The sequence below is a fragment of the Phyllobates terribilis genome, unplaced genomic scaffold, assembly GCF_046119375.1.
Source record: "Phyllobates terribilis strain yellow unplaced genomic scaffold, ASM4611937v1 Scaffold_12__6_contigs__length_324123572, whole genome shotgun sequence".
Classification (NCBI taxonomy): Eukaryota; Metazoa; Chordata; class Amphibia; order Anura; family Dendrobatidae; genus Phyllobates; species Phyllobates terribilis.
In genome coordinates, this window is record NW_027362772.1 from 312536073 (window position 1) to 312548896 (window position 12824).

Genomic DNA, 12824 nt, shown 5'->3' on the forward strand with positions numbered 1-12824 from the left:
CAGTATTATAGTAGTTATAGTCTTGTACATAGGGGTCAGTATTATAGTAGTTATATTCTTGTACATAGGGAGAAGTATTATAGTAGTAATATTCGTATACATAGGGGCAGTATTATAGTAGTTATATTCTTGTACATAGGGGGCAGTATTATAGTAGTTATATTCTTGTACATAGGGGGCAGTATTATAGTAGTTATATTCTTGTATATAGGGGGCAGTATTATAGTAGTTATATTCTTGTATATAGGGGCAGTATTATAAAGCTATATTCTTGTATATCGGGGCAGTATTATAGTAGTTATATTCTTGTACATAGCAGCAGTATTATAGTAGTTATATTCTTGTACATAGGGGCAGTATTATAGTAGTTATATTCTTGTATATAGGGGGCAGTATTATAGTAGTTATATTCTTGTATATAAGGGCAGTATTATAAAGTTATATTCTTGTATATCTGGGCAGTATTATAGTAGTTATATTCTTGTACATAGGAGCAGTATTATAGTAGTTATAGTCTTGTACATAGGGGCAGTATTATAGTAGTAATATTCGTATACATAGGGGCAGTATTATAGTAGTTATATTCTTGTACATAGGAGCAGTATTATAGTAGTTATATTCTTGTACATAGGAGCAGTATTATAGTAGTTATATTCTTGTACATAGAGGGCAGTATTATAGTAGTTATATTCTTGTACATAGGAGCAGTATTATAGTAGTTATATTCCTGTACATAGGGGGCAGTATTAGAGTAGTTATATTCTTGTACATAGGAGCAATATTATAGTAGTTATATTCTTGTACATAGGAGCAGTATTATAGTAGTTATATTCTTGTACATACGGGCAGTATTATAGTAGTTATATTCTTATACATAGGGGGCAGTATTATAGTAGTTATATTCTTGTACAAAGGGGGCAGTATTATAGTAGTTATATTCTTGTACATAGGAGCAGTATTATAGTAGTTATATTCTTGTACATAGGGGGCAGTATTATAGTAGTTATATTCTTGTACATAGGGGGCAGTATTATAGTAGTTATATTCTTGTACATAGGAGCAGTATTATAGTAGTTATATTCTTGTGCATAGGAGCAGTATTATAGTAGTTATATTCTTATATAGTAGTTATATTCTTGTACAAAGGAGCAGTATTATAGTAGTTATATTCTTGTGCATAGGAGCAGTATTATAGTAGTTATATTCTTGTACATAGGGAGCAGTATTATAGTAGTTATATTCTTGTACATAGGGGGCAGTATTATAGTAGTTATATTCTTGTACAGAGCAGCAGTATTATAGTAGTTATATTCTTGTACATAAGAGCAGTATTATAGTAGTTATATTCTTGTACATAGGGGCAGTATTATAGTAGTTATATTCTTGTACATAGGGGCAGTATTATAGTAGTTATATTCTTGTACATAGGGGGCAGTATTATAGTAGTTGTAGTCTTGTACATAGGGGCAGTATTATAGTAGTTATATTCTTGTACATAGGGGACAGTATTATAGTAGTTATATTCTTGTACATAGGAGCAGTATTATAGTAGTTATAGTCTTGTACATAGGGGTCAGTATTATAGTAGTTATATTCTTGTACATATGGGACAGTATTATAGTAGTTATATTCTTGTACATAGGAGCAGTATTACAGTAGTTATAGTCTTGTACATAGGGGCAGTATTATAGTAGTAATTTTCGTATACATAGGGGCAGTATTATAGTAGTTATATTCTTGTACATAGGAGCAGTATTATAGTAGTTATATTCTTGTACATAGGGGCAGTATTATAGTAGTTATATTCTTGTACATAGGAGCAGTATTATAGTAGTTATATCCTTGTACATAGGAGACAGTATTATAGTAGTTATATTCTTGTACATAGGAGCAGTATTATAGTAGTTATATTCTTGTACATAGAGGGCAGTATTATAGTAGTTATATTCTTGTACTTAGGAGCAGTATTATAGTAGTTATATTCTTGTACATAGGAGCAGTATTATAGTAGTTATATTCTTGTACATAGAGGGCAGTATTATAGTAGTTATATTCTTGTACACAGGAGCAGTATTATAGTAGTTATATTCCTGTACATAGGGGGCAGTATTATAGTAGTTATATTCTTGTACATAGGAGCAGTATTATAGTAGTTATATTCTTGTACATAGGAGCAGTATTATAGTAGTTATATTCTTGTACATAGGGGCAGTATTATAGTAGTTATATTCTTGTACATAGGAGCAGTATTATAGTAGTTATATTCTTGTGCATAGGAGCAGTATTATAGTAGTTATATTCTTATATAGTAGTTATATTCTTGTACAAAGGAGCAGTATTATAGTAGTTATATTCTTGTGCATAGGAGCAGTATTATAGTAGTTATATTCTTGTACATAGGAGCAGTATTATAGTAGTTATATTCTTGTGCATAGGAGCAGTATTATAGTAGTTATATTCTTGCACATAGGGGCAGTATTATAGTAGTTATATTCTTGTACATAGGGGCAGTATTATAGTAGTTATATTCTTGTACATAGGAGCAGTATTATAGTAGTTATATTCTTGTACATAGGGGGCAGTATTATAGTAGTTATATTCTTGTACATAGCAGCAGTATTATAGTAGTTATATTCTTGTACATAAGAGCAGTATTATAGTAGTTATATTCTTGTACATAGGGGACAGCATTATAGTAGTTATATTCTTGTACATAGGAGCAGTATTATAGTAGTTATAGTCTTGTACATAGGGGCAGTATTATAGTAGTTATATTCTTGTACATAGCAGCAGTATTATAGTAGTTATATTCTTGTACATAGTAGCAGTATTATAGTAGTTATATTCTTGTACATAGGGGCAGTATTATAGTAGATATATTCTTGTACATAGGGGCAGTATTATAGTAGTTATATTCTTGTTCATAGCAGCAGTATTATAGTAGTTATATTCTTGTACATAGCAGCAGTATTATAGTAGTTATATTCTGGTACATAGGGGCAGTAGTATAGTAGATATATTCTTGTACATAGGAGCAGTATTATAGTAGTTATATTCTTGTACATAGGAGCAGTATTATAGTAGTTATATTCTTGTACATAGGGGGCAGTATTATAGTAGTTATATTCTTGTACATAGGGGGCAGTATTATAGTAGTTATATTCTTGTACATAGGGAGCAGTATTATAGTAGTTATATTCTTGTACATAGGGGGCAGTATTATAGTAGTTATATTCTTGTACATAGGGGGCAGTATTATAGTAGTTATATTCTTGTACATAGCAGCAGTATTATAGTAGTTATATTCTTGTACATAGGGGCAGTATTATAGTAGTTATATTATTGTACATAGCAGCAGTATTATAGTAGTTATATTCTTGTACATAGCAGCAGTATTATAGTAGTTATATTCTTGTACATGGGGCAGTATTATAGTAGATATATTCATGTACATAGGAGCAGTATTATACTAGTTATATTCTTGTACATAGCAGCAGTATTATAGTAGTTATATTCTTGTAGATAGGGGGCAGTATTATAGTAGTTATATTCTTGTACATAGCAGCAGTATTATAGTAGTTATATTCTTGTACATAGCAGCAGTATTATAGTAGTTATATTCTTGTACATACGGGGCAGTATTATAGTAGTTATAGTCTTGTACATAGGGGTCAGTATTATAGTAGTTATATTCTTGTACATAGGGAGAAGTATTATAGTAGTAATATTCGTATACATAGGGGCAGTATTATAGTAGTTATATTCTTGTACATAGGAGCAGTATTATAGTAGTTATATTCTTGTACATAGGGGCAGTATTATAGTAGTTATATTCTTGTACATAGGAGCAGTATTATAGTAGTTATATCCTTGTACATAGGAGACAGTATTATAGTAGTTATAGTCTTGTACATAGGAGCAGTATTATAGTAGTTATATTCTTGTACATAGGGAGAAGTATTATAGTAGTAATATTCGTATACATAGGGGCAGTATTATAGTAGTTATATTCTTGTACATAGGAGCAGTATTATAGTAGTTATATTCTTGTACATAGGGGCAGTATTATAGTAGTTATATTCTTGTACATAGGAGCAGTATTATAGTAGTTATAGTCTTGTACATAGGAGCAGTATTATAGTAGTTATATTCTTGTACATAGGGAGAAGTATTATAGTAGTAATATTCGTATACATAGGGGCAGTATTATAGTACTTATATTCTTGTACATAGGGGGCAGTATTATAGTAGTTATATTCTTGTATATAGGGGGCAGTATTATAGTAGTTATATTCTTGTATATAGGGGCAGTATTATAAAGCTATATTCTTGTATATCGGGGCAGTATTATAGTAGTTATATTCTTGTACATAGCAGCAGTATTATAGTAGTTATATTCTTGTACATAGGGGGCAGTATTATAGTAGTTATATTCTTGTATATAGGGGACAGTATTATAGTAGTTATATTCTTGTATATAGGGGCAGTATTATAAAGTTATATTCTTGTATATCTGGGCAGTATTATAGTAGTTATATTCTTGTACATAGGGGGCAGTATTATAGTAGTTATATTCTTGTACATAGCAGCAGTATTATAGTACTTATATTCTTGTACATAGGGGGCAGTATTATAGTAGTTATATTCTTGTATATAGGGGGCAGTATTATAGTAGTTATATTCTTGTATATGGGGGCAGTATTATCAAGTTATATTCTTGTATATCTGGGCAGTATTATAGTAGTTATATTCTTGTACATAGGAGCAGTATTATAGTAGTTATATTCTTGTACATAGGAGCAGTATTATAGTAGTTATATACTTGTATATAGGGGGCAGTATTATAGTAGTTATATTCTTGCACATAGGGGGCAGTATTATAGTAGTTATATTCTTGTACATAGGGAGCAGTATTATAGTAGTTATATTCTTGTACATAGGGGGCAGTATTATAGTAGTTATATTCTTGTACATAGCAGCAGTATTATAGTAGTTATATTCTTGTACATAAGAGCAGTATTATAGTAGTTATATTCTTGTACATAGGGGCAGTATTATAGTAGTTATATTCTTGTACATAGGGGCAGTATTATAGTAGTTATATTCTTGTACATAGGGGGCAGTATTATAGTAGTTGTAGTCTTGTACATAGGGGCAGTATTATAATAGTTATATTCTTGTACATAGGGGACAGTATTATAGTAGTTATATTCTTGTACATAGGAGCAGTATTATAGTAGTTATAGTCTTGTACATAGGGGTCAGTATTATAGTAGTTATATTCTTGTACATATGGGACAGTATTATAGTAGTTATATTCTTGTACATAGGAGCAGTATTATAGTAGTTATAGTCTTGTACATAGGGGCAGTATTATAGTAGTAATATTCGTATACATAGGGGCAGTATTATAGTAGTAATATTCGTATACATAGGGGCAGTATTATAGTAGTTATATTCTTGCACATAGGAGCAGTATTATAGTAGTTATATTCTTGTACATAGGGGCAGTATTATAGTAGTTATATTCTTGTACATAGGAGCAGTATTATAGTAGTTATATCCTTGTACATAGGAGACAGTATTATAGTAGTTATATTCTTGTACATAGGAGCAGTATTATAGTAGTTATATTCTTGTACATAGAGGGCAGTATTATAGTAGTTATATTCTTGTACATAGGAGCAGTATTATAGTAGTTATATTCTTGTACATAGGAGCAGTATTATAGTAGTTATATTCTTGTACATAGAGGGCAGTATTATAGTAGTTATATTCTTGTACATAGGAGCAGTATTATAGTAGTTATATTCCTGTACATAGGGGGCAGTATTATAGTAGTTATATTCTTGTACATAGGAGCAGTATTATAGTAGTTATATTCTTGTACATAGGAGCAGTATTATAGTAGTTATATTCTTGTACATAGGGGCAGTATTATAGTAGTTATATTCTTGTACATAGGAGCAGTATTATAGTAGTTATATTCTTGTGCATAGGAGCAGTATTATAGTAGTTATATTCTTATATAGTAGTTATATTCTTGAACAAAGGAGCAGTATTATAGTAGTTATATTCTTGTGCATAGAAGCAGTATTATAGTAGTTATATTCTTGTACATAGGAGCAGTATTATAGTAGTTATATTCTTGTGTATAGGAGCAGTATTATAGTAGTTATATTCTTGTACATAGGAGCAGTATTATAGTAGTTATATTCTTGTACATACGGGCAGTATTATAGTAGTTATATTCTTATACATAGGGGGCAGTATTATAGTAGTTATATTCTTGTACAAAGGGGGCAGTATTATAGTAGTTATATTCTTGTACATAGGAGCAGTATTATAGTAGTTATATTCTTGTACATAGGGGGCAGTATTATAGTAGTTATATTCTTGTACATAGGGGGCAGTATTATAGTAGTTATATTCTTGTACATAGGGAGCAGTATTATAGTAGTTATATTCTTGTACATAGGGGGCAGTATTATAGTAGCTATATTATTGTACATAGCAGCAGTATTATAGTAGTTATATTCTTGTACATAAGAGCAGTATTATAGTAGTTATATTCTTGTACATAGGATCAGTATTATAGCAGTTATATTCTTGTACATAGGAGCAGTATTATAGTAGTCATATTCTTGTACATAGGGAGCAGTATTATAGTAGTTATATTCTTGTACATAGGGGGCAGTATTATAGTAGTTATATTCTTGTATATAGGGGGCAGTATTATAGTAGTTATATTCTTGTACATAGGGAGCAGTATTATAGTAGTTATATTCTGGTACATAGGGGGCAGTATTATAGTAGTTATATTCTTGTACATAGGGGGCAGTATTATAGTAGTTATATTACTGTACACAGGGGGCAGAATTATAGTAGTTATATTCTTGTACAAAGGGGGCAGTATTATAGTAGTTATATTCTTGTACATAGGAGCAGTATTATAGTAGTTATATTCTTGTACACAGGAGCAGTATTATAGTAGTTATATTCTTGTACATAGGATCAGTATTATAGCAGTTATATTCTTGTACATAGGAGCAGTATTATAGTAGTCATATTCTTGTACATAGGGAGCAGTATTATAGTAGTTATATTCTTGTACATAGGGGGCAGTATTATAGTAGTTATATTCTTGTATATAGGGGGCAGTATTATAGTAGTTATATTCTTGTACATAGGGAGCAGTATTATAGTAGTTATATTCTGGTACATAGGGGGCAGTATTATAGTAGTTATATTCTTGTACATAGCAGCAGTATTATAGTAGTTATATTCTCGTACATAGCAGCAGTATTGTAGTAGTTATATTCTTGTACATAGCAGCAGTATTATAGTAGTTATATTCTTGTACATAGGGGCAGTATTATAGTAGTTATATTCTTGCACATAGCAGCAGTATTATAGTAGTTATATTCTTGTACATAGGGGCAGTATTATAGTAGTTATATTCTTGTACATAGCAGCAGTATTATAGTAGTTATATTCTTGTACATAAGAGCAGTATTATAGTAGTTATATTCTTGTACATAGTAGCAGTATTATCGTAGTTTTATTCTTGTACATAGGGGCAGTATTATAGTAGATATATTCTTGTACATAGGGGCAGTATTATAGTAGTTATATTCTTGTACATAGCAGCAGTATTATAGTAGTTATATTCTTGTACACAGCAGCAGTACTATAGTAGTTATATTCTTGTACATAAGAGCAGTATTATAGTAGTTATATTCTTGTACATATGGGCAGTATTATAGTAGTTATATTCTTGTACATAGCAGCAGTATTATAGTAGTTATATTCTTGTACATAGTAGCAGTATTATAGTAGTTATATTCTTGTACATAGGGGCAGTATTATAGTAGATATATTCTTGTACATAGGGGCAGTATTATAGTAGTTATATTCTTGTACATAGCAGCAGTATTATAGTAGTTATATTCTTGTACATAGCAGCAGTATTATAGTAGTTATATTCTGGTACATAGGGGCAGTATTATAGTAGATATATTCGTGTACATAGGAGCAGTATTATAGTAGTTATATTCTTGTACATAGGAGCAGTATTATAGTAGTTTTATTCTTGTACATAGGGGGCAGTATTATAGTAGTTATATTCTTGCACATAGGGGCAGTATTATAGTAATTATATTTTTGTACATAGGGAGCAGTATTATAGTAGTTATATTCTTGTACATAGGGGGCAGTATGATAGTAGTTATATTCTTGTGCATAGCAGCAGTATTATAGTAGTTATATTCTTGTACATAAGAGCAGTATTATATTAGTTATATTCTTGTACATAGGGGGCAGTATTATAGTAGTTATATTCTTGTACAAAGGGGGCAGTATTATAGTAGTTATATTCTTGTACATAGGAGCAGTATTATAGTAGTTATATTCTTGTACATAGGGGGCAGTATTATAGTAGTTATATTCTTGTACATAGGGGGCAGTATTATAGTAGTTATATTCTTGTACATAGGGAGCAGTATTATAGTAGTTATATTCTTGTACATAGGGGGCAGTATTATAGTAGTTATATTATTGTACATAGCAGCAGTATTATAGTAGTTATATTCTTGTACATAAGAGCAGTATTATAGTAGTTATATTCTTGTACATAGGGGGCAGTATTATAGTAGTTATATTCTTGTACATAGGGGCAGTATTATAGTAGTTATATTACTGTACACAGGGGGCAGAATTATAGTAGTTATATTCTTGTACAAAGGGGGCAGTATTATAGTAGTTATATTCTTGTACATAGGAGCAGTATTATAGTAGTTATATTCTTGTACACAGGAGCAGTATTATAGTAGTTATATTCTTGTACATAGGAGCAGTATTATAGCAGTTATATTCTTGTACATAGGAGCAGTATTATAGTAGTTATATTCTTGTACATAGGGAGCAGTATTATAGTAGTTATATTCTTGTACATAGGGGGCAGTATTATAGTAGTTATATTCTTGTATATAGGGGGCAGTATTATAGTAGTTATATTCTTGTACATAGGGAGCAGTATTATAGTAGTTATATTCTTGTACATAGGGAGCAGTATTATAGTAGTTATATTCTTGAACATAGGGGGCAGTATTATAGTAGTTATATTCTTGTACATAGCAGCAGTATTATAGTAGTTATATTATTGTACATAGCAGCAGTATTATAGTAGTTATATTCTTGTACATAGCAGCAGTATTATAGTAGTTATATTCTTGTACATAGGGGCAGTATTATAGTAGTTATATTCTTGTACATAGCAGCAGTATTATAGTAGTTATATTCTTGTACATAGCAGCAGTATTATAGTAGTTATATTCTTGTACATAGGGGCAGTATTATAGTAGTTATATTCTTGTACATAGCAGCAGTATTATAGTAGTTATATTCTTGTACATAAGAGCAGTATTATAGTAGTTATATTCTTGTACATAGGGGGCAGTATTATAGTAGTTATATTCTTGTACATAGGGGCAGTATTATAGTAGTTATATTCTTGTACATAGCAGCAGTATTATAGTAGTTATATTCTTGTACATAGTAGCAGTATTATAGTAGTTATATTCTTGTACATAGGGGCAGTATTATAGTAGATATATTCTTGTACATAGGGGGCAGTATTATAGTAGTTATATTCTTGTACATAGGAGCAGTATTATAGTAGTTATATTCTTGTACATAGCAGCAGTATTATAGTACTTATATTCTTATACATAGCAGCAGTATTATAGTAGTTATATTCTTGTACATAGGGGCAGTATTATAGTAGATATATTCTTGTACATAGGAGCAGTATTATAGTAGTTATATTCTTGTACATAGGAGCAGTATTATAGTAGTTATATTCTTGTACATAGGGGGCAGTATTATAGTAGTTATATTCTTGCACATAGGGGGCAGTATTATAGTAGTTATATTCTTGTACATAGGGAGCAGTATTATAGTAGTTATATTCTTGTACATAGGGGGCAGTATTATAGTAGTTATATTCTTGTACATAACAGCAGTATTATAGTAGTTATATTCTTGTACATAAGAGCAGTATTATAGTAGTTATATTCTTGTACATAGGGGGCAGTATTATAGTAGTTATATTCTTGTACATAGGGGCAGTATTATAGTAGTTATATTCTTGTACATAGCAGCAGTACTATAGTAGTTATATTCTTGTACATAGCAGCAGTATTATAGTAGTTATATTCTTGTACATAGGGGCAGTATTATAGTAGATATAGTCTTGTACATAGGGGCAGTATTATAGTAGTTATATTCTTGTACATAGGGGACAGTATTATAGTAGTTATATTCTTGTACATAAGAGCAGTATTATAGTAGTTATAGTCTTGTACATAGGGGTCAGTATTATAGTAGTTATATTCTTGTACATAGGGAGAAGTATTATAGTAGTAATATTCGTATACATAGGGGCAGTATTATAGTAGTTATATTCTTGTACATAGGAGCAGTATTATAGTAGTTATATTCTTGTACATAGGGGCAGTATTATAGTAGTTATATTCTTGTACATAGGAGCAGTATTATAGTTGTTATATGCTTGTACATAGGAGACAGTATTATAGTAGTTATATTCTTGTACATAGGAGCAGTATTATAGTAGTTATATTCTTGTACATAGGGAGAAGTATTATAGTAGTTATATTCTTGTATATAGGGGGCAGTATTATAGTAGTTATATTCTTGTATATAGGGGCAGTATTATAAAGCTATATTCTTGTATATCGGGGCAGTATTATAGTAGTTATATTCTTGTACATAGCAGCAGTATTATAGTAGTTATATTCTTGTACATTGGGGGCAGTATTATAGTAGTTATATTCTTGTATATAGGGGGCAGTATTATAGTAGTTATATTCTTGTATATAGGGGCAGTATTACAAAGTTATATTCTTGTATATCTGGGCAGTATTATAGTAGTTATATTCTTGTACATAGGGGGCAGTATTATAGTAGTTATATTCTTGTACATAGCAGCAGTATTATAGTACTTATATTCTTGTACATAGGGGGCAGTATTATAGTAGTTATATTCTTGTATATAGGGGGCAGTATTATAGTAGTTATATTCTTGTATATAGGGACAGTATTATAAAGTTATATTCTTGTATATCTGGGCAGTATTATAGTAGTTATATTCTTGTACATAGGGAGCAGTATTATAGTAGTTATATTCTTGTACATAGCAGCAGTATTATAGTACTTATATTCTTGTACATAGGGGCAGTATTATAGTATTTATATTCTTGTATATAGGGGGCAGTATTATAGTAGTTATATTCTTGTATATAGGGGCAGTATTATAAAGTTATATTCTTGTATATCTGGGCAGTATTATAGTAGTTATATTCTTGTACATAGGAGCAGTATTATAGTAGTTATATTCTTGTACATAGGAGCAGTATTATAGTAGTTATATTCTTGTACATAGGGGGCAGTATTATAGTAGTTATATTCTTGCACATAGGGGGCAGTATTATAGTAGTTATATTCTTGTACATAGGGAGCAGTATTATAGTAGTTATATTCTTGTACATAGGGGGCAGTATTATAGTAGTTATATTCTTGTACATAGCAGCAGTATTATAGTAGTTATATTCTTGTACATAAGAGCAGTATTATAGTAGTTATATTCTTGTACATAGGGGCAGTATTATAGTAGTTATATTCTTGTACATAGGGGCAGTATTATAGCAGTTATATTCTTGTACATAGGGGCAGTATTATAGTAGTTATATTCTTGTACATAGGGGGCAGTATTATAGCAGTTATATTCTTGTACATAGGGGGCAGTATTATAGTAGTTATATTCTTGTACATAGGGGGCAGTGTTATAGTAGTTATATTCTTGTACATAGGGGCAGTATTATAGTAGTTATATTCTTGTACATAGCAGCAGTATTATAGTAGTTATATTCTTGTACATAGCAGCAGTATTATAGTAGTTATATTCTTGTACATAGGGGCAGTATTATAGTAGATATATTCTTGTACATAGGAGCAGTATTATAGTAGTTATATTCTTGTACATAGCAGCAGTATTATAGTAGTTATATTCTTGTACATAGGGGGCAGTATTATAGTAGTTATATTCTTGTACATAGCAGCAGTATTATAGCAGTTATATTCTTGTACATAGCAGCAGTATTATAGTAGTTATATTCTTGTACATAGGGGGCAGTATTATAGTAGTTATAGTCTTGTACATAGGGGCAGTATTATAGTAGTTATATTCTTGTACATAGGGGACAGTATTATAGTAGTTATATTCTTGTACATAGGAGCAGTATTATAGTAGTTATAGTCTTGTACATAGGGGTCAGTATTATAGTAGTTATATTCTTGTACATAGGGAGAAGTATTATAGTAGTAATATTCGTATACATAGGGGCAGTATTATAGTAGTTATATTCTTGTACATAGGGGGCAGTATTATAGTAGTTATATTCTTGTACATAGGGGGCAGTATTATAGTAGTTATATTCTTGTATATAGGGGGCAGTATTATAGTAGTTATATTCTTGTATATAGGGGCAGTATTATAAAGCTATATTCTTGTATATCGGGGCAGTATTATAGTAGTTATATTCTTGTACATAGCAGCAGTATTATAGTAGTTATATTCTTGTACATAGGGGCAGTATTATAGTAGTTATATTCTTGTATATAGGGGGCAGTATTATAGTAGTTATATTCTTGTATATAAGGGCAGTATTATAAAGTTATATTCTTGTATATCTGGGCAGTATTATAGTAGTTATATTCTTGTACATAGGAGCAGTATTATAGTAGTT